The sequence below is a fragment of the Pezoporus flaviventris genome, unplaced genomic scaffold (assembly GCF_033815535.1).
Source record: "Pezoporus flaviventris isolate CSIRO_AGI_PZ_B2104156 unplaced genomic scaffold, CSIRO_AGI_Pfla_v1 ptg000031l, whole genome shotgun sequence".
NCBI lineage: Eukaryota > Metazoa > Chordata > Aves > Psittaciformes > Psittacidae > Pezoporus > Pezoporus flaviventris.
In genome coordinates this window covers 52,895,636-52,921,884 of record NW_026892579.1, presented here as the reverse complement: position 1 = coordinate 52,921,884, position 26,249 = coordinate 52,895,636, and positions in this window count along the sequence as shown.

Sequence of the window (26,249 nt, the reverse complement as noted above, 5' to 3'; positions counted from 1 at the left end):
GTGAAGTTCACAGAGGTATTATGTTCCTTTGAACTTCAAGGAAATGGGCAGCTGAAAAGAAGGAACCCATGGATGTCTTTCCTCAGGGAAAGTCTGTAACATGAACGCAGCCCTTATTACAGGAGCTGATTACTAATGTCCCGGATGCAGAAAATGCTTCAGATTGGAGGACACATTAGACGACAAATAATCCAACTGCAAGGACCCACCACATTGAGAACACAGTTCATTCACTCGCATTTCCCAAAACACCTGATTTGGATGGATGATTTGCCTTTCATTCTGGCTTTTCCTTCCCAAAGATGCCACTCTTGAGGAAATTCTTCAGGGTGATGTGCAAAAGAAAACTCCCTGGAAGAAAGTCAAGGGGCTGAGTCTTTTTGGCAGCCAAGTCTGCCAAATGTGGACCTCAGCATGGGGTACCTTGCTTAGCTCTCATGTTGATGATCAACTTGGGTATTAACAAAACACCTCTCTTGGCCTCATGAGGGCCTGAAACATTATTGCTTCTGGATTTAGACATTGTGATGGTCGTCACTTCTCCATTAAGGGTCAGCAGGCAATAACAGGAAAGTGGGATGATATTACCAGCTCATAGTGAAGTCTTTGGAGGATAAAAACAATGAACATGGTAAGACGGTCACACTGTGAAGAAGTTTCAGTGCATGTAAGAATGGGGCTGTTCATGTGGACCAGCTTGACCAGTCATCTTGGTGTCTGGGAATGAGCGCACCTAGTTTGGACCTATCTGCTTCTGCTGGCGTTTGGTGCTCACATATCTGCATCCATCTGTGTATGATGTTAATAGGGACTGCAGTCAGGTTTTGTGGAATTTGAGTTCCTGCCGGGGAGCTCTGAGCAAATAGAGGAACTTCAGAGCAGGAATTTCAGTGTATTTCCAAGTTGAGAGTGGCATATAGGAACCCAGCCCAGAGCTGAGCTCACATGTTTTATTTGGGAAGAAACCCTGAAATAAGATCTGGCCTTGCCTACAGGTTCCCCTCTACTAAATACTAATGATATATGAGCAGCAACAGACCTTCTTCCCAATCATCCCTACACGCATGGTGTGCTGCTCTCCTCTGCTCCACAAGCTAGGGGACTCAACCAAGCCCCTAGCTCACTCATAGAGATGTATTAGGAAGGGTGAAGCCAGAGCTATGAGGGCAGTGTCCATTGCTAAAAGGACATCACCCTTGCAAAGAAGAAAGGAAGAATACAAAGAACCTCCAAGCCATAGGGATAAACCTTGACTGGATCGTGTGCTCTTGCAAGCAGAGGGATGTTCAGCTGATAGTTACTCAGAACAGGCAAATGTGAGAGCCTTTGCCCTGGCTTTCTTGTCCAGATCAAACCTTCAGAATGACTAGCCTGTCCCATCCAGGAGGTCAGAAATTAATATCACAACAAGCCCTTCTGTCCTTCCAATTGAACTCTGCCCTACAGCAAGGGTGTGCTCTGACCGTCCTTCTCTGCCAGCACCATGCTTTTGCCATCTTCATCTAACAACCTTTACCTTTGCCATATTCAACCAAGGACCTCAAGAGCCTCCCTTCTGCAAGACTAACACTGGTAGGGCTGTTCTGGATGGTGTTGACTCTTTAGTACCTTAAACTTTTGAGCTTACTCATTACAGCTGTGCTGGTAAGCTAAAAGAAGTACCTGGCCTGTTCTCTGATCCTGAAGCCAGCTAGCCTGCTCTGGCCACATCCACACTATTAAATTCTCTCAGCTTCCAGAAAAGGGTGGACAGACCCAAAATATGCTTTATGAACGGTCCCTGGTATGTGCTGTCTCCAGTCTCATGCTCAGGGAGTGTTTAGGTCTATGATGGTTGAGCTGGGCCAAGCTGATGCTGGGAGCATGTCAACAGGTTAGTAGTGCCGATGATAAAATTCCTGGCTGTGTTGAGTTTACCAGTACAGATATATCCACTAAGCCATATTTTGCCTGAAATAACCAGCACTGATTTTCATCTGGCAAACAGAGCCACCTCCCTACATGGGCCAACACTAGAGAGGAGGTTCATCAGCCCAAGTGGATAGACTGGCAAAAAGCACCTCTGCCCTATGGACTGGTAATGATTTAGATCATGTTTAGCTACTCATATTGGTTCCCATCCCAGGATGGCCAGGAGCCCCCAGTGTAGACTGTATCTCTAGATCTCCTCTTTTTGAGCTGTGCAGGATCGCCACACAGCTCACGTCGCACGGTAGGTGGTCCTCCAGCCCCACCGCATGGCCGCTTCCCTCTGATAACTCCGAGGTCTTAAAGGTCAACCCAAGGGCAGTGGGTGGACATGTATCAACCAGCCTCGACATGCTGCACTCCAGAGGTAGCTGTGTTTAGACCCAGCGACTCTCTGATCTTCAATAACCTGGCAGCAGCTTGTAAACAGTGGGCTTGACGTGATAGCATCCTCAGTGAGCAATTTACACCCTTCCCCCCGATCCCCCTACTCAGAATTGGCAGCCTGAAGAAGAGGCATGCTCAGAGCTAAAATTGCTGAGAGGCTCAGTTTGTGGTTGAGTGTCAGCTACGGTGGGGTGGGGAAGGCTGAAGGGGTGGAAGCACTAATGCATGTGCTCTACATGCGCAGATTTGTGTGTGTGGTGCTAGAGAAGAAGTGCTTCTAAACCATTGCCTTGGTTTCTTTCTTATGCATTTGGTCTGAGCCCTGGGAATGGGCTGTATTTTACTCAGAGGGCTTCTCACAGTCTTGCCCCCATTGGATGCGAAAGGATGGGATGTTGGGATGGTTCAGCACAGAGAGAATGCCCAACCAATGTCCCCCCTGAAGCAGGAGGAAGTCACAAAGGTGAATGGAGGGAGAGCAAACCACCACATTTCTCTGTCTCACATTGGACCATGGAAAATCCCTTTTGAACCTCCATCTCCAAACAGTTCATCCTGCTTAGTCTGGCACAGGTCTGGTTTGGTCTGGCTAGCACTGGCTCAAATGCATCCCAGGCATGGTTTAGGAATTACCACGAGCCAGGGACCATTCCCAAGAGTATGGGAATCCTTTTCTGAAGGTGAAGAGAGCTTAATAGGATGGATCCAATCCATCATGTTCTGCTTGGCTGCAGGATCAGAGTCCTTCCACCTGGGAAGAAACCAAAGTATAAAGGTAGGAGAAATCAAAGGGCTCCCCAGCCAAGTCTCCCCCTTTGCTTTTTCCCCTAGCAAAGCAGCAAGGTGAAGGCCATGGGACAGAGCCCAGCTGTGCTGGCTATTTCCAACACAGACTCCCATGCAATCCCTGCCAGCAGCTCCATTCCTCCTCCTCCTCCTCCTCTTGCTTGGAGTAGGCAAAACAAGCCTAGCGCAAAACAACCGTATCCCTGCTCACTACGGAACTGTTCCCGGAGCTCAAGGTAACAGGCAGCTCTCATCTGCACCGTGATCCCCCTGCCACCTTTCGCCTCCCATGGGAATGTTCTGTACCCAGGCACAGGAGCATCGCAGGGGAGGAGCTGCCTGCGTCAGGCTCTCCTGCCACAGGGACCTTGACTTCTTCCTGGGAACGGGAAAGACAGGCAAGGGCTGAACTTTCAGACAAGTGGGCAGTAATGGGGCTCGGGTCAGGATGCTCTGGTCCAGAGTCCCCTCTCCAAGCTGATGGCTCCACGGTGGTGTTTCACCAGAGAGTGGAGCCAACCCGCTGAAGGAAGGTGACAGATACCCTTAGCAGCAGGATGAGCAGCTCCCATGGCATATTTCTCCTAGACCACATTTATCTCCTTCCCTCAGACATAAGGGATTGTATCCCTTACAAAGCCTTGGTGTACTTTTTAAGGTCTTGCTGCTGTAAAATCGGGTCTCTCTCTATCCATATAAACATCCACTCTGTTTTCATATGGATTGTAAACCCACTGTGACCTTGGGGAAAGGATTTCCCCTGGTCCACAGGCTCAGTCACCTGTTAGTGCTAATGGCCTGCACCCAAAGGAGGACAAGGAAACATTAAGGCCTTGCAATGCTTGCAGTTCAGATGCAGAAGTACACTTAAACCTGTACACACCATGCACAGGACAATGCCTCAGCGTTTGCTGCAGTCCAGTCGGTGCATCCTTCATCAGCATCAACAGGGGTAAATCAAAAAACGACTTTTCCATCCTGAAGAGAAAACTGGTTCTTAGCCAGAGCCTCTCCTTCCCTGGTCATCCTCTGACCACAGCTAGCCCAGAGGAACTCTTCTTCTTCCACCTTCCTTCTGGGATTCAACACCTGCAAGGTCCTGAGAGCTCAGCAAGGCAGGACCTTGGTGGTGACCAAGACACATCTGATCCCCTACAAACACCTCGCTGCCCTGTGGCTTCCAAAACAGCAAGTTTTCCACCTAAGCCCTATGCCCTGCGCTCCTCACCACCAGTCTTCAGGTAGCTCCCACCTCACCAAGTTCCCCTCTGCCTTTCCTCAGAGGCACCATGGAGAAGGCTATTAGATTCCCCTATATCTATCCATAACAGCCCCAACACAGCAAATCTCCAAACTCATGTACAGCCCCCAGTACACTGCAACTAAACAGTCAGTCCTCTAAAGCTCTTCACACAGCACTGGGTCCACACTCAGCAAGGAAACTACAGTGTTTCAGTGAAATGCAGTGCCTGATGTGCCCAGCAATGCTTCTTTCTGCTTGCTCACACCTCCTCCCATAGTTTCAGGGGACGTCTATGTATGTGTCATCTGGCTTGTGGGCTGCCTTTTCCCAGCACAAGTCAAGAGCAAGAAAGGTTGGCCACCACACTGCTGAACGGATATGGGTAGGCAAGAAATGGTTTGGCAGGGAGAGCTGACATTAACTGCTCAGGCTATTTAAAAAGGGTGATTTAATCAGACGAGGTATTTCTGCCCAGCTCTGTGCACAGTACATTTGGCTCTCGGCTGGAATCAGACCAGGGTCTTTTATCAAAAGGAGTGAGGAAGGGAAGGGCAAAGCAGATGTGAGTGCAGATGAAAAAAAAAAAAAATACAAGGGATTCCAAGGCTCTTCCACAAAGAAAAACAAGGATGAGAAAACAGAGTTAAAAATACTATCATGGCATGTTCTGGGCAGAGATACCAGTGTCCTAGGAAAAATATACACATTTACTTTTTGCCAAGAGGTAAATACAAGGGAGGATGAGGGAGGATGCTGAGGCTGTTCTTTGATTTGAAAATGAAGCAAGGCCAAAGAGCAGAGCTGGTCGCTGGGGTTTTTCAACAGAATCTGCATTTTACAGCTAGAGCTGGGCTTGAAACCTGCCAACTGCAGAAATGTGCTCCCAGGGAGAAGGGCAGATCGCTTAGCATTGACTGGTGTGCTACCAAATGCTGCTCAAATAGCACTGTAAGAGTCTGTGAAAATCCTTGTGCAAGGGGGGATGGAGCAAGTGTGAACTCTTTGCTTTCAGTGGCCATTGGTTCAATCTTTTCTGCTGTCTAAAACAGTCGTCACCATATAAGCATGAAGGGCCAATGTCATCCAAGAATGAAGCACTAACTCTCCGTCATTTGAGAGGGAGTTAGGTACATGCATTCCTTTAAGAAGTTAACCATAAAGGCTTGTCTGGAAGACTTTTACACCATTTTAACTTTATCACTTCAAAACAGCTCTGGGTTTTGTCTCAGCCGGCAGAAATTTTTCATGACAATCATTAATTCACTGAAAAATGCAGGTTTTGGCAGATCAAGTCTCCTTGCAAGTTCAGGCCAAATTTGGCAAGCTGTTTCAGCCAAAAGAAAAAAGAAAAATGGAGAAAACTGTGAAGCATTTTGCCCTCTGTTTCAAAATGAAATTTCATGCTTTTTCTTCTTTGTGGAATGGCTTTGCCTTGAAATAAATCAACGATTCCCTTATTCAACTTCTTGTGAGATTAAGTAATAAAACAAATGGAATATTTGGTATCATTTCATTTGCCTGAAAAGACCGACCTGAACTCTTTGTGGAAGGAGAAAGGGATTTGTCCCCAAGCCAGAAGCCCATTCTCTCCTCACCGTTATGCCATCAGGTTTACCTGGATGGGGATTCCAGGTTTCCTTGGATGGGGATGTTAGGTTTCCCAACACTGGGAAACAGGCACTGCAAACCATCAAATATCAGCTAAAGCACACCTTAAACCTTTGAACAAAACAGGCTGAGCAAGAGAGAGTCGAGCTGTGTCAGTATAAATAGCAGCTACCAGCACAGATCTTCTAGACAGGGACCACAGCTCTTCCCCTCCAGTTTTTGTAGATATTGTGTGGACACAGCCACTATTAAACCAAAGAAATCTCCACTGGGAGATATAGTTATGTCCAAGTGAAGTAGCTCATGCACCATAGCTTGCTTCTTTGTGTGCTCCTGTTGTTCTCTCCTTCAGTCTCCTGCCTGCCTGATACTCTGACACCAGGTCCCTTCTGCCTTCAAGAGTTGCATGAATAATATACAATATCCCCGGTATCTGCAGAAACTACTGGTTGTCTTTCAAGAAAACTTGTGCACCCTGAGGTCCTAAATAGCTCCATATATTAGCCAAAGGGCAGTAGGAGGGCTCCCATAGGGAAATCTGGGTCTTTTTCAGCCTGTGATACCCGTACTGGAAATCCTCGCATCAGTTTTTTGGTAGATAAATGCTGACTATGGTCCATTGTCATGAATCTCTTGATGCTGAGACACAAAAGCTGCCACACCAACACACGGTATTATAGGCATTTTCAGATCGCTCCTCCAAAAGATGGTCAGACAGGTTGGGTTGCATGCATGGGATTGTGGGACTGTACTTCATCAAATACCACTGCACATCTCCCCTTCCCAGACAAACGGCTACATCAGGATGTGACTCTCAGCGTTACATCCAAAGGATCCCACAAAATGCTAAACACATATGTTTAGGCATCTGAATTCATCACGATCAATACAGTCAGTGGGGCCTGGAGAGCAATTCAGCTCGATGAAGGTGTCAGCCTTAGCATGAGCTGAACCCCTCCAGGCTCTGCTGACTGTCTGGACAACATCTCCAGTGACTGTCATAGGACACATTAAACAGCCATCATGAGCAAAGGGGAGCTGAGAAACTGCTTTGTTCCAATATGTTTTAATGCAAAGGCAATAAATGATTAAATCTTATCCTTAGTCTGGAGTCTAATCTGGAGGAGGTGTTGAAATGTGTAGGAGGAAGCCCAGTGTCTTAACATTTGGGAGGCTCCTCGTAGCACTGGGTTTTGCTTAGAGGAAGTGGAAAATCCCCGTGGCTGATGGAAGCTGCTGTGTTCATGACACTGCTGTGGCACAGAGCAACTGAGCAACTAGTGACAATGCAGGGACTAAAAGCCAGGCTTCCTGTGGTGGGCATTCATTTGTGAATCACAGACCACTCTGCTCCCTTTCCTTGTGTTTGTAGCAAAGGTGGAGAGCACAACACCACTCCCAGCTTATTCTCCTAAGCACCACCATGAGCAGCACCTCACAACACCAGACATGCTTCAGCAGTTCCTAAACCCTAAACCTGAAGTGGTTTGAGAGGAAACTACAACTATCATCTCATCACTTGAGGACTAAAAACTTTTGAAGCTGAAAGTGTAGGCTCATCAGCTTGTGATGCAGTAAGGGGTCTTTCCTAGACCATGTCTCTAGCAGAAACCAGGCTCTGATTCCTTTTGTGGTACCTTCACTGCTTGTTCCTTCCACCCAGCAAGCTCTATTTCTAGTTTTCACAGGTGCTTTTGGAGTATTTTTTTGTTTGGATGAGTTTGTTTCCAGGAGGGTTAAAGGGACAACCAGCTCCTGGTTTGTTCTTGAGGAATAATGTTCACTGGAATCAACCCTTGGTCACAAGACACAGGAAGAGCAGTGAACGCTGGAGTAAATGAACAAAATGATGATGTTAAAAATGCAGATGGACTGCCAGGAAACACTTGGAGGATATCTGAAACACAGCAGGGGAAATGAGATGGAAGCAAGGCCTAATTTAGGGATGAGCTATCCAATTTGCATTTGTTATCCTCACACACACCCCTCGTTTTCCCTTTTGGTCATTTTTAGATCCAGAACCTTTTTTTTGAGTTCTCAGATATTGAGGATTTTGTTCATGTTTACTCCAGCCACCCACAGGAAAATGATCCTGCATCATGTACTGCATGGCCAGAAACCAGAGGTGAATGAAATCTGCACAACAGCAATACACTCAGAAGACCATAGGGAAAGGGAGCCTGTGCCTATAAATCAGACTCAGCTCCCATCCCCACAGTACATTGATGCCAATGCACAGACAGCAGCAGAGTCCACCTGTGCAGGGGAGCACACTAAAGATGAAACACGCAGCCAGCTTTCCCTCCCCTCCGTTACCTTCACGGTCTAACAGTCATTTATTTCTTGATATAGAGTTGACCAAATTCAGCAAGAAGGCTGGAGAGGAGGTCATGGCTCTTCCCTGGGAAACAGATGATTTCAGTCTCCATGAGCCTGAGAGGGGCTATGAACTGAAATATCTTCTTTCCTAAACAGCCCAGCCACGGGGCTCTCCTTTACCTTTCCTGCCGTGTCACACAGAGGGTATCCACTCTCTGGAACATTATTTGTGAACATGGTGAGGCTGGAGGCCCAACCCCCCCTTGCTAGAAAAACCTCAGTAGCCTTTCAAGAGGGAATTTGTCTGTTTGCAGCCGAAATATGAAGGCTTTACAGTTTTCAGTGTTCCTTCTGGTGATAACAAAACATTTTCTACCACAAAAGAAAGCAAAAGAAGAACCCCCCCAAAAAAACATTGAGAATCAAAACTGAATTCTTGGTCTTGTACCCCCTTTTCCTTTCCAAAAACATTTCAAGTGAGTAATACCTGACTGCTGCAACGCCATGGGTAGAGTAAATGGAAGCAGCTGAGACCAGCCAACTCAGCGCACGCAGGGCCATGACTTGCAGCTAGGAAGAACTATGAGGCACTGGGTCCCCTTTGTGTTGCTCTCAGATCCCCAATCACTCATCAGCAGCATGAAAAAAAGATGCAAGTCACTGCAAAGAGTCTCACTGATTTGGAGGCAGGGGATGGGGCAAAATCAGTGTTTTCTCATAAATCCGGACAACGTGTATGTCACTTTAATTGATGTCCAACTTTCAGCCTGACATGCTTTATAAACCCTGGGCAGCTTTGATCTCCTTGTCTTTGCCTATAAATGCAAGGATTACGAAAACATTCCAAAAAACGTCACCAAAAAAATGTCTTTCACCAAGGTACTTTGCTCCAGCAGATAAGGTTAATAAGCAAAGAAACTCCAGGTATTAGGAAACGAGGCTTTTCAGGAACGTACTCTGGGACAGAGAGAGGGGGCCGAAGCAGCTGAAGGATATTGGTGCTTATGCTCCCCCTGTCATTATTGCATGATATTGTTTATATCCCCAGGATGTGGATAAAGGTAGCTGTCACTTCTGGCACCGCTCTCCCCACAGGGAGATTACAGCGAACTGTGGCTGACACTGCCCAACGTTGCATTGACTGACAGCCCACTGTGGCATGGTTACTGTCAGAGCCCTCGGGGGCTGGGGGTGCCCAGCTCTACAAAGCACGGGGAAGGGGAGGAGGTTTCCAGAGAGTGGTGGGCTCTGCTCAGCCTCCAGCACATTCCCATGCAGGAGGAGGCAGCCCTTCTTCACGTAGGGCTCAACAGGGCTAGTGGAGTTGAGGGAAAGTGTTTTGCCACCCCTTTCATCTGTGCTCAAGTCTCAAATGTTGGGGTCCCTCTCAGGTGTTTTAGTGCCTGCTCCCAGGGGATGCTCAGGGATGTAGATGGGATGGGGTCACGCAGTGCCTCCACCGAGCAGGGCAAGAGAAGTCTCTTTGCATGTGGAGAAGAGATGGAAATTGAGAAGGTTAATGTGAAATCAGAGCAAGGAAGGCTGTAAGACTTGTCATGCCAAGTCAGGACTCAGTTATGGATTAAACTAATACATTTCTCCAGGCCAGTGTCCCCTGCAAGCTGGATGTCCAAATTCCCTTTATATTCCCTTTATTCCCCACGGTACCCTTCAACGTGATTCAGTTGGCCAAACAGAGGCACTGGGAATGCCTGAAAGCACCTGAGATATCAACACAGGGTCAGAAGATCTGGCACAAGCCTCACACAAGTCCGAATGGCAGCAGGATCTCTGCCCAATAAGGACCTTAGACACCCATGTGACGACCAAATACCACCCCAGTATTGACTGGAGCAACCACAGCCACTTGCTTCACTCAGCAACAGAGATCTAGGCTTGGCCAGATGGATTTGTGGACATCAAAATATGGATGTCTTATATCTGCAGACCAAGAGCTTTCCCTAATCTCCTTTTGTAATGGGAACCACTCTTTCCAACTCCTGGAAAGTGTCTGAGCCTTTGGGGAGAAATGTGGAGTTATGACATTATCTTTGAAGTTAGCTATGAAGTTATCTTCTTGGGGATAGGAAGGTCTCAGCTGGAGCACTGGACCCCCTCCTGTGCCCTGGGCTTTAAGGGAAAAAGGGGTCAGACTGGGGACAGCCCCCAAAAATGCAAAGAGAATGACTAAAGGAAAAGAAATGGCAGATTAAGGAGGAAACACTGAAATTAGTTTGTCTGCAGAGACACTCAAGGAGTGATGCTCCTTCATGAAAGGTAGAAGAAGGGAGGGAAGGGACTTCTAATGGCAAGGACAGGGAAGCCTAGGAAGGAGAAACTGCCTGGGAAACTCAGCATCCTTCACAACAGCCTCTGACTGGATAAGTAGGTAGACTCTGCCTTGAGGCAGGACAATGGGTGAGATGCCCTCAAAGAGCCCCTTCCAATCCACAGTGCTCTGACCCTTGCTGGCTAGGGCTGTGGCAGCTGCCATACAATGTGACTTGCCGCAGGCGTCCCAGGACTTATGGGGTGGAGCAGGGAATGAGACCCATCTCTGCAGGCGCCCATGTCGGTGTCTGGCTGCGAGGCCACCCTCTGTCTGCCTGCATCTGTCAAACAAGCTGATTAAGACATCTGAGAAAAGCAAAACCCAGGGGCTGGGACTGTCTTGATGGCATTGCTTGGGTCACACTGGGTGAGCTCCAACAGGCTTGGTCAATGAAAACCGCGGGGAGGGATTTCCAGTACAGTCCTAGCTGTACCATTCCCAGCTTTGCCATATTTCTCCAGGATATCTTCCCCTTTCTCACTTTGTAGGCTTTTATTTACACAAACAGAACTCCTTCAAACTGGATTTCGCACTCTCCATGAGACAGAGGAATGCAGTTAAACTGCCCACATGATGGGCTTTGATAGGAACGTGGGGTTCCAAAAAAACCCAAAACTAATCAGACATTTATATGAATTAAATTACACTGTTAATTAAGATGATTTAAGATGTCAGACAGTCTAGAAGGAACATCAACTCTCCTGCTTTGGGATTGAAAGCAAGCTCCAGTTTTTACAAGTCCAGATAAGTCTTCTTTGAGAAATGGGAATTTGGCTCCTAAATCAATTAGACCTGGCAGCTCCACAAAAGGAAATTTATAACTGAGCTCGGAATTAACCCTAGACCTTGCAAACTGTATGTCTGAGTGCTGCCTCTCGCCTCTGTGCCCACTAGAGTTTCATGGCCCAAAGACAGAAATTAGTTTGCAGTAATGGTGTCAGAGACCAAAGCAAATCCTGATGCTCCCAGACATGTGGAAGGCACAGGCCTTGACCTGGGACTGTAACCATCTGCAGACAAAGGATTCACCCATTTGAGCAAGAGAGGAAACAAAAGCAAGCAGCATCACTGTTTTCCTGATAACTGCTTCTTCACTGGACCAGCAGCAGCCTGTGTCAGGAGCCCTGGCAAAGTCCTATAATGTTTAAAGACTCACCTGCATGGTCCTGGACTCATCTTTGCACACATCATCTGTTCCCATGAAAGACAGAGTTGGGACCCTTCAAAGAAGTACACTGGACTGCTTTGTTTGCCAGAGATCATGACCACAAAGACTAATGAAGGACACATATAGTGCAGCAGTTCATGCTGAAATGATCTTGTAAATATGCTTTTGAGTTTGTTTTAAAGCATTTGGTGACCTCTTTTCTAGACCAAATATGTCGGTCAATGGTCCCTTGCAGCATGGAAACACAAACCATGGATTTCCAGTCAATCTGGTCTCAAGCTTGACTTTGAAGCCACTTCCTCCCAAACACATACACAAAATTCAGTCAGCGAGGGCCAGACATCCAGAGCCTGAGTCATCTGCTTTGAATTTAGCATCTTGATTCAATTGCCCATGAATAGGTATCAAGTGACATTTTAGATGTCTTCACCCCCCAGCTGCTCTTCAAGACCTGCATAGGTCTCCCACAGATCTGTTGTCATAGCTGTGTGACACCATATAAATGTGAGCACCTCAGATGAAAATGTCTTTGGGTTGGAGCTAGACGATCATTGAGGTCCCTTTCAACCCAAACCATTCTATGACTCTAAGATAAACCCTAGAACATCTAGGAGGGCACTATGTGCCTACGTGTGTGCAGCTAAATGTATGGATCCATTCAAGCTAATAACATCTAAGCTCCTTTTCCAGTCACTACAGACCCTTGCAAACAGGCAGGCATGAATCATTTGACCTCTTTGAGATGCCTGCTTTAGGTTGAGACAAACTGAGCCTTAGAAGTGCCCTGTCTCTTTTCGGTGACTACAAAGTGAGCTTGGAGTGATCAGCTCAGCTATGGATGTTTATAACACATAAGGCAAAATCTGACCAGAAGACTCACCCTTGGGCCTTTGCTATTCTGCATGTCCCTGTGTCCCTTCCAAGGCTGGGTTTCTAATAGAAAAAGGGGAAAAAAGAAAGACGAAGAGGCCCTCCCACTATGCCTCTGCTTACATCGTCCTTACACTAAATGGAGAGGATCCTAATAGGATATTTAGAAGAGGTTAACTCTTCAGAAGCCTCTGTCTCTGCCCTACATCCTGGACGCCTGCCAGAGCAAAGCCAAGGATAACAAACCAGCTTTCGTTCAAGTATTCTGAGCCAATTAAAAAAGACAAATTAGTTTGGCCTTATCTCTCCCTCCTCCTCCCCCTTCCCACCCGAGAGACAAGAGGGGATTCGCGGAGGAATGTTTCTCCTCTGTGATGGCTCTGCCTCGCTGAACTCTTCAAGGTCTATGATGGATGAAAGCTTTCTCTTCCATTACGCTTCCGACAGCCTGCTGGGTCCTAATGGGATGGGGGGCAGGGGCAGTTGTGGGGGGACTGGAGTGGCAAAGGAGGGAGAAAGCTTTATGAGGGGAATGGAGGTGATGGAGCTAATGGACATCTCTTCCCCATGCAAGCTCAGCCTGAAGATCTCTGCAACCTTGCAAGCCCCAGTGTGAGATAAACAAGAACTATCCTGTGCCATCTGCCCTTTACTTTTGTTGTTCTTTCTTCCTCTGCATTTTTTGATATGCGGTTGCCGCATTTTCCACATGCTCCAAAGCAGAAACTCTGGCATGCTCTGGGTATGTCAGGAGGGGGAAAAGAATAATTGCCAGGAAACAGTTTCTGGAAGAACAATCTGGTTCAGTTCTGGGCTTTTTAAAGCTATCACGTGCTGGTTTGACCTCTGCCATGGTCTGTGCTCATCCACATGAAAAGCAGGGCTAAAACATCTGAGCAGCCGCAATGAGTCAGAGCAGAGCTCTATCTGCTTACGCGCTTTTTCCCAATCCTGGCCACTAGCAAATGTTTATGTAAAGGGTTTAAGAAGCAGGACAAGACGAGTGATACATCAACAGGCTCAGCTGTGCTGTGGCCACATGCTTGCTGCACCCAGAGAGGGTTCAGATGGGGCACCCCAAGAGACTGGGTGCTCCACCTGAGCAGCATCTGGGTGAAGCAGCATCCCTACGCTTAGACTGTGAAAGTAGATTTAGGATGGCTTAAGTTGGCAGTAGTTGGTGGGGGCCAAAACTGTGTCAAGCATCATGCTAACAATATAGACAATCAAGTTCCAGTATCTGTGCTTGGTGCTGTTTATTACTTGAGCTGTATCCTCATCTCATTCCCAAGACTAGAAAACCACTTGTTCTTGTTCGTCATGATAGAGCTGAGCTTGTTTCATCCTACTCTTGCACTATATTGCACGTAGAGACACATGATGAGAGTCTGCAAGGAGGGGAGTTTAAATCCTATCCCACTTTCCAACTAACACTCTACCCAGTGGGTAACTAAATGTCTCACTTGGCCAACTGGTTGGCTGGGGAAGGCAGGGGCAGGACCCAACATACACTGCAAATACTTTGTCCCCACTCCATGGACCCTGGCCTGAAGGAAATAAAAATATCCAAGCAGTTCTGGAGAACAAGACTCCTTGGTTTCCATCCAGTATCAATCTCCTGGTTCCTCTGTGGATTTTGCAATATCCTGCTTCTGTGAGTCTAAGAGAAACACTTCAGGATGTCTTTGCAGTCAGACTGTGTCTTTACAGAAAGAGCAAAAAAGACATTATAGAAAGGTCCTGGGGAAGTCTTCAGTCCTTTTGTGAAACAGCTATTGGGAAAGACTTGCATTCCCTTGACTTTGGGCTAATGCTGTCCAATAGTTGGGAATGTGGAGAAACAGCAGCAGACAAGTAGGTATGAAGACAGCAAGAGGATTAAAATACAAAACAAATCAGAGGACCACAGAGAGAAGAAGATGCTAGTTTTCACTTTGTTAGTTCCATGGGGGTTGGGCTGAGAGTCATTTGGAAAGGCTGGTGGGTTGGGGTGGTGTTTCATCAGCCTGACCAGCCACTGCTGTTGAGTACCAGGGTGCCAGAGAGGCCCAGATTTCCCACAACACAAGAATCTCTCAAACAGCAGCAGTGCACAGCTCCTACCTCACTGCACCACTTGCCTCTTCACACCCACCACCACCATTGCTTTGGAAGGAGATCATCACCAGGAAGTTAACAACTGATCTGCATCCTTGGGTGGGTAAAACCTAGACTGAGGAAAAGGGCTCACAAATTATCTATGAAGTGGTAGCTATGTAGAGCTCCTGGAGACATGCACAACTTGGGGGGGTCGCATTATATCCTCTGTAATGTCAGTTTGTAAGGACCTGGTCTCTGCATAGTGTCTGCAGCAGCAGGGACATTGCAGCGGCGCAGACCAGTGCCAGGCACAGCATTCCCAGGGCAGAGTGGTGACTATACCCCATGGGCAAGGTGCCAGGAGGGATTTCTAGGAACCACTCAAAAGGACCTGCAGGGCTTGAGTTCAACACTGCAGTGCTTCCACATCAGTCCTGGGGACACAGGGTGTGGAAAGACTATCAGAGGCACAGGAGCAGTCCCCTCGAAGGGGCTCTGGACAGGCTATAAAAGGAGCTGGTCTCTGCTGAATTCCAGAGGGAGGGAACAAGCTGTAATTACACTGGTGCTGTCTCCATCGACAGTGGCACAAACCAGAACCTTCCGGTTCTGCGGTGGAGAACAACAGCAGAACAAACGCCTTATGCCCTTGAAACAGGGAGCGTGCAAATCAAAGCCTAGCCTGAAGGGCCACTCCTCTGCAAGCTCAGGGCTGGCCTTGAGAAGGAGGTGTGCATCTGGGCTGCTGAGAGAGAGGAACAGTGGGAGAGAAAGCAGGAAAGAGAGAGGTGGAGGTGGAAAGGAGGAAAGAAAGATTTAGGATAAACATATTCCAGCTGATAAGCAATCAGGGTCAAGACGGGAGGGGCTGGCTGGAAAACCTGCTCAAAAGAAATGGATGGAGGTGCTTTCTTTTCTTCAGCCATGCAATGAGAGGCATCACAGCCTCTCTATATGCAAGAGCATACAACCCCTCCCTGCCAGGCTGAAGGCTGTGTACACAGACATGCCGTACTTGATGCCCCCAGGGCTGTGAGCCCACATCCATCTCATATGGAGGTGGTTGGTCTGACATCTAGAGGGTCTGGGTCAGCACTGGTTCTGTGGGTATTGAAAATTAGCAAGAAGAGAGCACTGTATTTCCATTGGGCTCTTTGTATAGAAACTCTGTGCTGGAACCTGGATATTTATGAGAATATGGGGGAAAAAAAGGTTTCAGTAAAGTGATCCTGCACACAATGAGATAGTATTGGTGGAAAGCGACAGATCAGCAGGAGCAGAAGAGGATCTGCTTTGCAGATCAGAAGCTGAGCATGAGTCAGCCAGTACAAAGGAGGTGTATAAACTGGGGCATCACCTGCGAAGCTGGAGATCCAGAGGGGACCCCAGCACAGGGTTCAGCTTGGGTCATCATACAGGGCTACAGGAGCAAGTGGAGGGAATACTGAAGACAGTAACAAGCATGAGCAGGGGAGTGGAAAACACAGACAATGAGGAGCAGACGAAGGACATGGAGTGTTCAGTTCACAGGTGAAACATAGGGTAAATGTGATACGTACTTCATTTGACTCATTTGAGAAGAAGGACAGTGTCTCCATCGCCAGTGGTTTATGAGAACAAGCTGCACAAGGAAGAAAGGTTATGGAGGCCTAATCCAGCTGAGGGAGGAGTGTTTGGACTGGCTCAGTTTTTCAAGGATTCCTATATGTTACAACATCCTTCAGTCTTGTTCTCTTTTTATTCCTCCCTTGGTGGAGATTTGCTCAAGGTTTGCTGAAGCTGCCCTCCTGATGGCCACACCTTGCAGGCTATAGCCTAAGTGGTCTAAGACCCTATTCAGCTGCTGGCAGCTCTTCCCAGTGAAAACCCATCAAGAGCTTTGCTCAGAATGGCAGGCAGAGCTCAGAGAATCATTTGGTGAAAGTTTGTCCTGGAGATCTTGCCCGGTGAGAAAACTGAACCTTGACAGTGAAACAGCTGGTAGTGAAACATGTCTTTTAAAAAACAAAAGAAATAAAAGTAAAAAAATTGGAGCAGAATGAGTGATAGAGAAAGGAAAAGCCCATTTTGAAGAGATGAAGTACGAACTCACAGAGACCTCCTCTTTGCTTGTGACCTGCAAGCACAGTGAGACCAGGAGTGTAATAACACCAGTATAAAAGCAGAAGAAAACATTTCCTGGATTACTCCAAGTTTTTCTGGTGAAAATTTTTACCCCAATTTCTCCATCACCTTGATTTGATGAACCGTTAATATTACCTCAAGCAGGAGCTCTATGACTGTGAGTAAGGGCTGTGCCCTCAAACCAGGAGGGAATCTTACAGCTCTCATAAACATTTACCAGACCAGCCAGCAAGTAGGTGCCAAGTCTTCCTCAACAGCCCTTCCAGGATAGACAAATCCAGCAGGAATCCATACATCAGCTGGGCATCAATACAATAAATCAGAAAAGATAATTTGCCCACATCCTTTTCCTAAATCTCCCTTCACTTTTCCTGAATTATGGCATTCAAGGCCCCCATGGTCTCACCTTCCATATAACTCAACTGATTATATTTCAGCACTATGAGTATGATATTGAGCTGTAGCTACAGCCCATAACTCAGTTGTTTGCACTTGGCTAAAACATTCCTTCCCAAAAGGCATCTGCTCTTAATTTAAAGTTATCCAGGGATGAAGAACCTGGGTAGCCTTCTGACTAATTGCCCTCAGCAGTAACCATAAGCCTGGGTGGTTTGGCTCTTCTTTGGAGCTGTGGGAAGGCCATTTTTTCTCTAGACTAAAGAGACCTTTTGCATCAAGCATTTTTCTTCCCAAGCAATTCTTTTCCAGTCACCTCTCCATCTCCTTTTCTGATAAGTCAATAAGTTTTCTGACCCTGTCATGCTAAGGCTTTCTCTTCACTCTTTAGGTAATTTTTGTAGCTCTTTCTTCCATGCCCTTTCTCATTTTTCTTTATCTTCTTTAAAGCAGTGATGTGGCTTTTGCAGTGTCTAGCAACAGACTATCTCTGCATTCACAGGGAGAAGACGTCTCTGTTTTCAGCTATGTGGCCTAGTTCACAATGAGAGGAAAAGAGTCAGGAGGTTTTACAAAGGTAAAGTAATTAGGATGTTTTCATCTCTCCTTTTCAATATTTTAATTTGTTCCACCCCGTTTACAGTGAAAAATCAGAATAAAAATAGGATGACAGAACCTATATTTAGGGAAACTCATAAATCTGGGGGCTGGGGACTGTTGCTTTTCACCTTTTCTGAAAAAAAGGGGAAAGTTTCAGAAATAGGAACAGTTCCTGCAGATCTTTTTTCTTTTCATGTAACTATACCAGTCAAGGAAATAGGGCCAGGATTACCCATTGCCACTGGCCTACAGTCACCCAAACGACTGTTAGCAAAGTCTTTGCCATAGCCTTTGCCCTTGACCAAGCAGCAGTTGAGCTTCCCAAGACCTACGTCCTACCTGGAAGACATGACCTATGTGAGCAGGCATTGCCTGCCCGCAGCAGTGCTGCTCCTGGACTGCAGGAGTCTCCAGCTCTTCTGTTGCCTCTGGCCCCCAAAAAGATGTGGCTAATTAACAGAGGAGCCAAAGTGTTGTTGGGTAGTGGAGAAAGGTGAAGGAGATGTTGCTCAGATAGAGATTAGTGTGGAAGAGTTAGGTGAGCCAAAAGGCCTCACCAGCAAGGTTTTATTTTCAGGCTCTCAACACAGCTACCTGAACCAGGTCCAGGACAGACCAGGGCCATCCTGGCTTTGAAGAAATGCACATCCCACAGAGCATTGGAAGTGAGACCCTACATTGTTCTAGGATGCAGCAAACACAGAAGGTCACCAGAGGCCAAGGAGTGCTGCTTTTCATGGTCAGAGCTTTGCACCAGAGTGCAAAGTTGGTGTCCCACCTTTTCTTTAGCAATGCCAATGAAAGAACACAAAATCAGGGCAAGGACAGAGCAATGCTTCCCTAACAGCCTCTGCCACCATATAGCAAGTTGCTGCCATGTGACATCCTGAGCTGGATGAGCTGATCTCCTGTGTAACAGCCCTCGATAGACTGTTTTCTCCACCCAACTGACTAGTTACTCCTCTGAACGTGCATGAACCTCAAGCTGGGCTGGAGTTCAGCTGCTGGGTTTGATCCCATGCCCTGGTGTCATGAGGCCAAGCTTCTTGCAGACGTTAGGTTTGAGGAGGCAGAGGGGGACAGAGGAGCCCTATCAGCCTTACCCGCCACTGAACTCCTGCTGACACCAAAAGGAGCCAGCCAGACTCCTGGGGATGCTGAGCGCAGGGGAACTGCGCAGGCCACATCCCAAACAAACAGGAGGGAAAAGGCAGAATGGGTCCGTGTAAAAAATGAGAGGGGGAAGTAAGGGGCAAAGTGAGAAGGGAAACGACTGATTCATTATGAGCTTGTTTTGCTTTTGTCTTCTCCAAGGAGGAAGAGGATGGAGCGCAGTCGAAGACAGAGACAGAAGGATATTTCCTGGCCTGGCCTGGGAGAGGATCAGATAATGGGCAGATAACAATAGAAATGATGACTAAGACGAAACTGGAGCCATTTGATGGGCAGAGAGAGCAGCCGGCCCTACCACAGGCAGCCAGAGGGTGAAGAGGAAGAAGCAAGGGCACAAACAGCATCGGTGCATGAGCTGGCTGGCCCAGGTAGGACCTCTGCAAGCCAAAATCCTCCAGGACTGCTGCACCCCCATTTCATGAGTGCTTCCAGGTTTTTATTTGGGGTTCTGAGGACACAACAGCAAATTCAGACCATAGACGTGGCTGGGGATGGGCAGTAACCACTTACCATGACTCTTTCTGGACGCTGTGATTTCTGTTTCTGCTCTTGATTTCCCTTCATCAGCACTTCAGAACTGCCACATAAGCACTCGTTTCAAACCCAGTTTTGTCAAGTCCCCATCACACCGGGATTCCCACTAATCTGATGGGTGCCATCCTGTACAAAGGAGCAATAAATCAGGCTAACTCTGAAGGTCTTCTCAGAAATATCTGCTTTTGTTTCTCCATTGCAAGTAAAACATGCTGTGGTCTTCACACTTCTCCAGGGGTCAACATGCAAACATCTGGGGTATGCAAACACAGATGCAAAAGTACTGGTAGGCAAATGCCGAAGTCCCAGGCTGAAGCCAGCTATGTATGAACAAAAAGTACTGTTGTTTGTGTCTGAATTAGTGGTAGACAGGACATTCTACCATGTATGAGGTAATTTCCAACACCAGACCTCAATGCAAACTGCTGCATGATGCATATGTACATACCAGTCAGCTTATCCTCTGGGGAAAGCACACTGTGTGCGAGTATTTCTTCAGCTGGAGAGCCGTGTCTGTCACACCCTAGGCAATAGCCCAGAGGATAATGCTCACATGTGTGCAGAAAGTTTGCCGGGGGGTTCATCTCACTCTAGGTTCCTCTTGGCTTAAGGATAAACTCCTAAGGGATGCAAATGGGTCCTGAGTGGCTTTTCGGAGCTCCGCTGACTCTTTCTATGTATCACAGAAAAGCCTTGAATATGACTCTAGCAATTAAGTGGGTCTATAGTAGGACACACTACTTATCCTTCCCCATCAAACAAGCCTGCTGAGCTGACACCAGAGCTGCCTAGCCGCTGGGGTGATGGATGTGCAACAGACACCAATATAGAGCCACGCGGTGCAGCTCCTTGCCTGGTGTGAGTCACCCAGCAGTTGAACCCAAAGTCTAAAATCAATGCTGTCCTCTGCTTGGTCACACCGTGAGCGAGGCAACAGTGAAACAGCCAAAGTATGAGTCATACCAGGTTCTTATTAATAACCCATTAATCGTTGTACAGCTTCTACAAGCGGCTGTACATAGTTTATGAGGATGTATTGCAGCTGCAGCTTCCAGCCTACTGGGCTTGAGTGAAGTGAAATAGGAAATGAGCAAGTTCATTATAAGCAGTGGAAACCCAAGCTGGAATATGTGCCTGAAAACGTCTTCTGATCTTACCCCCATGCACAGGGTTGGGCAGACAGGGTAAGCACAAAATCCCATCAAGGAAGGAGCAGAGATTTAGCGGTCCACTCCCTTACACCAGAGACTGCTCCAAGGGGGAGTTACAGTGGGTTTGTAAATACTGGTGATGCTGACTTTGGCCAAAGGATGGTTGTGCATGAATGCTGCCATGTGGGCTGAAGTAGACAAGTGAAATCAGGCCATAGTAATCAAGGATGGTGCTCAGGTATGGCTCCAGATGGATATTGATATCAATGAGGTTGATGATAACCTCATTGTTGCTCTTACTCCTGCCGGATAGGCTAAACCTAACTCACTTAATCCTACCTGGCCGTATACCTCATTTTGCTGTATTGACATATGTTCAATGTGCTTCTCTTCCTATGTAGCAGCTGAAGTGACTGTCGCTGTTGCTGTGATGGAGATGGGTCCTGAGGGTTTAAATGTCAGGAAGCAAAGCCCATGAGGCCAAATTATTTTAGTACTTCATGCAGGTAGCTTCATTTATCCTTCCCTTTCAAGCCCAGAATTTTTTTAAGCTTTTGGCCACTTAGGGATGCTCATTTTTTTTTGTGAAAATAGATGTCTAGAGATGGGGGGGAGGGGGATGGGGAATGAGGGAAAAAACACAGTGAGAGCTCAACTAGTGTATAATCCAATGAAAAGCTGCCCAGGAGAGTGCTGCTAGGGATGACCCGTGCTCACCTTGCCAGCAGCGTGTGGGCCAGTCCAGCTTCAGAAAGCCAAGTCTGCACCTTCTGGTGCTTGCAGAAGGAACCAGAGAGGACATTTATCAACATTTTATGATCCAGTTAAAAATACTGTGTGGAGAGGAGGAGCAGAAATTATGTTCATTAAATTGCTGCCTGCGCATGGTCTGCTCAGCTCAGGCTGGTAGCCCCCCTCCACCACCCAGCCAGCCCTCCCTCCCTGCTCTGTGCAGGAGAAGGGCTCCTATCTCCTGAGAATCCCGATAAACCCTCCTCTCCCGCCCTCCCCTTCCCCCCCAAAATAAAAGTGAGCTGTCTTAGTGCTAGGATGCAGAAACCACTTCCAAGCCAGCATTACATCAACATTGCAGCTGATAAAGGGATGCACAATGGAGTGTTAGACTAATAGAAAAACACAGCTCAGATAAGGCAGGCTCCTGATAGCCTGGGCTGATGTAAAATGCCATTGTCTCCCTTTCTGTCAGCTGAGTCACAGAGTGATAGGGAATTCCAGTGGCAACAGCAAGTCAGGGGTCAGAAACCACAAACCCTGGGCAATGCAAGTCCCCCAGTGTGGGCACTGGTAGGCAGACCCCAGGAGCTGGGCTGGGGGGACATGGTTGGGGGTGCAGGTGGTGGCAAGGGATGGGTAGCGATGGTGGATGGAAAGGGTCCAGGCTGCAAGGCTACCCCAGTGTCTGTGTGCAAGGATGTACCCAGCGCAGATCCCTCAGCACCAGTCCTGGCATGGGACCTGTCAATTTTAGTGTCTTTTTCTTGCTGTTTCACCTCCCTCCCACTACTTCATCCATCTCCAGTATTTAACCCAGGTACTCTGAAGTCGGTGAGGGTGGGAAGTCAGCTGAAGAATGCAGGGGAGGGGATGTTGGTGGCACTGCCCTGGGCAACCACAGTCTCCCAAGTTCTTTTGGGTCAAGATCATCTTTTCCATGGAGCTTGAACAGCACCAGGCACAAGAGGGGCCAAATCTCATCTCACACTAGTGTGAATGATAAGGTGGGAGAGGCATGGAGGAGGACGCTGTGCCCGCACCCACCCCAGTGCTCGGAGCCAGAGGAGGATGTGTGTCTCCATCCCTCCCGTGAATGGGAACTCCCAAAGTCCACCGAGGGCTGTGATTACTCCCTGGCCAGTGGCTGAGGGTGTTTTTCCCTCTATGGGCTCTGCTTTCTTTTTCCTGTGCTGCCCTTTGATCTCCTCTCACACGGCCCCAGCCAGCGAGGCTGCCCCAAAGGAGGAACTCCAGATTACGTGACAGGGTTATGTCATTTTTCCAGCGGACGTGCTGGCCTGGCTCACTGTTGAGAGGGCTTTTTCTAGTGCTGGCACCGCACTCGATAGCCACATAGGTCCTAGAGAAACCCTGTGGTGGGGATGCTGCAAAGCCTTTGTGCCCCAGTGAAAATCTGGGACAGCCAGATGAGACCCAGAACAGGCTCAGGAACCAGCTCTGGTCCTTCTGTCTGTGTTTGCTTACACCTCCATGGGAGTATGAGGGGTTCAGAGCCTGCCACAAGCCAGCTGGTGCAAGAACAGCCCTGCCTGAAGCTGCACTGTAAAGTCAGAGCATGGGTTTTTATCTGGGGAATGACTGCTGCCTCCTACCCAAGTCCTTGGAGGTGAGTCAGAGCTATAATGACATTGCACACCACAGGGATACAAAACATGAAACTCCAGTGATGCAGAACAAAAATCATCATAGATGGCTTTTCTGTTGCATCAGAAATGGAAACTTTTGCTGAAAATTAAACAAACAGTAAAAAAAAAACCTAGCAAACAAGTCTGGTTTCAACAAAGCTTTCTTACATGTTTTTCTTCCGAAAAAAGTCTGATCAAAATGTTTCTCTTTCTCCCATACTAATGGCTTTTCTTACAACCCTGGACCCTTTGGGACCACTTCCTCATTATCCAAAGGTAGAAGCAAAACCCAAAAGACTGAAGAGTGCAAAAAAGGAGTATAAAGGCCCATCATTTACATGATTGTGAAGAAGGCAAGATGGCCAGGCAAAGCTGCAGAAGGTGGAGGATTGTGGAGTAGACCCTGTCACATAAGAAGCTCTGACTGTTACGTCTTGATCCTACCTATACTCTTCTTTGTGTCAATAAACTGACACTGAGCAGCTGAAGAAACCCCCTTGTCAGTCCCACTGCAGAATCTTGTGATGTGGAAAGATGCAGCTTGAAGCTGGCTTCTGATACCAGCTAGATGGATGAAGGGCATTTTCTTGCCAAAGTGTCTGGCTTTAGTACTTCAGTGTACAAGGAAGGACAGAATGCCTTCTCCATCTGGAAGAAGAGAGGGATGGAAGGTCAAGCTCCCCCTTGCCCATCAGGACTGCTGGAGACAGGATTTATGCCCTGGTTGCATTGGTCTGTAGAGGTGTGCTTGTGAAGGACCAAGACAATATTCCAGAAAGTCCTCCTGACATGCTCAAGGCTTCATCTGACTCTATCAAGATGAAGTGGTGTTTCAGAGGTCTGGGAGATGTTCCCAGGAGAAATTCATTATCTGCTCTGAAACACCACCAGGGCACTGGATTAACACCTCTGTTCCCATGTGGAAATCTTTCATGACCACAAATTTTGCAGGAAATTTTCTGTGAAGACAAGACCATTCCCCACAGTTGAAAGCATTCCCTCTTCTGGAAAGAAAAGGCCTCTGGAACAGCCACTCTCTTCCAGAAGAAACTGTTCCACCTTTATTCAAGACTACTTGAAGAAGAGGGGTTCTGCAGCACCAGACTGCAGCTCAGAAGGCAAAGGTGTTTCTCTGTGACACATTTCTGTGTTGATATGATCAAAGCTGCCTAAGCTGCAGATGTGGTTGAGGACCGGGGAAAAGTCTTCAGAAATCCAGGGAGAGGGAATGTGGGGTAGATTCTGGGTTTCAGGAAACAGAACAACCTGGATCTGGTCTCAAATTCTTACAGATGCCCAGTGCTGTGAAGCATAATGTTTATTCTCCTGTAGAGATCTTGGATGGGATTCAACTGAAAGATTCAGGAACCTAAATTTAGGGCTTAGGATGGTTGTCCTCACTGAAGATGCGCTAGAGCTGCCAAGATGCCCTCATGGGGCTGGAAGGCAAAGGAAATAGAAGTGACTCATGCCTTTCTGTCCAGAAACTGGAGATTAAGTGGGGATATTCCAAGGCTGACCTAAACCTGGTGCCTAGATTGGTATGAAGTAGTCTTCTTTTCTGCCTTCATGGACTGGATCTCCAGTGATTATTATGGGAGATAGGCACACAGAGACTTTGAGGACCCTCCAATGTATGTACCCAACACAAGTGTCTGATTCTGCAAGCTGAATCCCTCCCTCCATCCCCTTCTGAGCATAGGGAGGCCTTAAACTAAGTAAAAAGTTGCTCCTATCCATTTAAAGATAGTATGGTTACCATAAACCTTCATTCAACAAAACTTGGCCTTTTCCCTTTCTTCTTTACTGGGGTAATGGTTGGACTAGATGATCTTAAAAGTCTTTTCCAACTTGGTTGATTCTATGATTCTGTGATTCTTTTCCTTCCAGATACACATGTGTAGCTGTAGAGCATGCCCCCACATCAGCGTAAGGCTTACTTACAAGCCACAAAACCTATCAGACCATCACCCACGGTGGTGACCTCCCTACTCCCACTGTAGGTCTGTTTACATGCCAAAACCCCACCACTGGGTCTTTTTGAAGGCAAAACCATTTAAATCATGAACGTGTTGGGAGAGGAGCTATGAGGATAAATCCCAGAGAGTGCAGCTGAACTGCTGCAGATGGTTTAGATCCTGACAGGCAGGATCCCACCTATAAGCTGACTCTCCTTCAAGAGAGACAGAGACTGCTGAGCTTCTGCTAGGGAAGAAAAATCCAGTCTGGCACTCAACCCTTGAAAGGTTTCTGGCCCCTGGATTAGATGACCTCAGTATGCCTTTTTCGTATCTGCTACCACAGATACAGGCCTAACTTGAGCCCGCTGGGAATTTTTGGACAAAACTACTCTTTCTTTCTTTTTTATTTTTAATGGAGAAAGCCAGTTTGCTTAGCTATTATTGTTATTATTATTAATTGTTGTTGCTGCTGTTGTTACTACACTTTTCTATGGAAGCAAGCTTGTTTCAGTGAATCCTGTTAAAAATTGTCAGTGTTGGATGGAATTTCTGCTCAAAATGACCACATTTCTCACCTTATAGATTTGAAGACCTTTACAGTCCAAGCCAGGCATTTAATTCTCAGTTTCTCGGTATAGGGATCAGCTTTTACTCCTTGAATATCTCATTTTAATGTTTCTCCATGACAATCTAGGGCTAGGCACAAGGGTCTACTGCTTTGTGAATGAATGGCCAGAAAATAGCTTCCCCACCTGAGAACGGTCTCTGGATTTGAGGGTCATGCAAAATAACTTTCTTTTTTGCCTGTCCTGAAATAAAATTGCAAGGGAACACACAACTTCCTAGAAAACAGCACCTTGCATTTGGTCTCCTATCCCAAAGCTCTTCACAATACTGTTGTTTTCTCATCTTTCTTGCTTTTTTCTATCTTAGCTGGGGGATGAAGAAACCAACTGACTCGAGTCCCCCACTCACCTGCAAGACAGTTTGTGGCTTCCTGCTTATGACCAAATGTTAAAGCTAAGTTACAATGGTCTGTAATGGTAGAAGATGTTCATATTATTCATTATGAAATCTGCAATTGCCTTCTTTATGGAAAACAGGATGACTTAAAAAGCTGACTTCATTTTGGCAGTGATCAGTTTGGCATGCCTTAAAAACATCCTGTT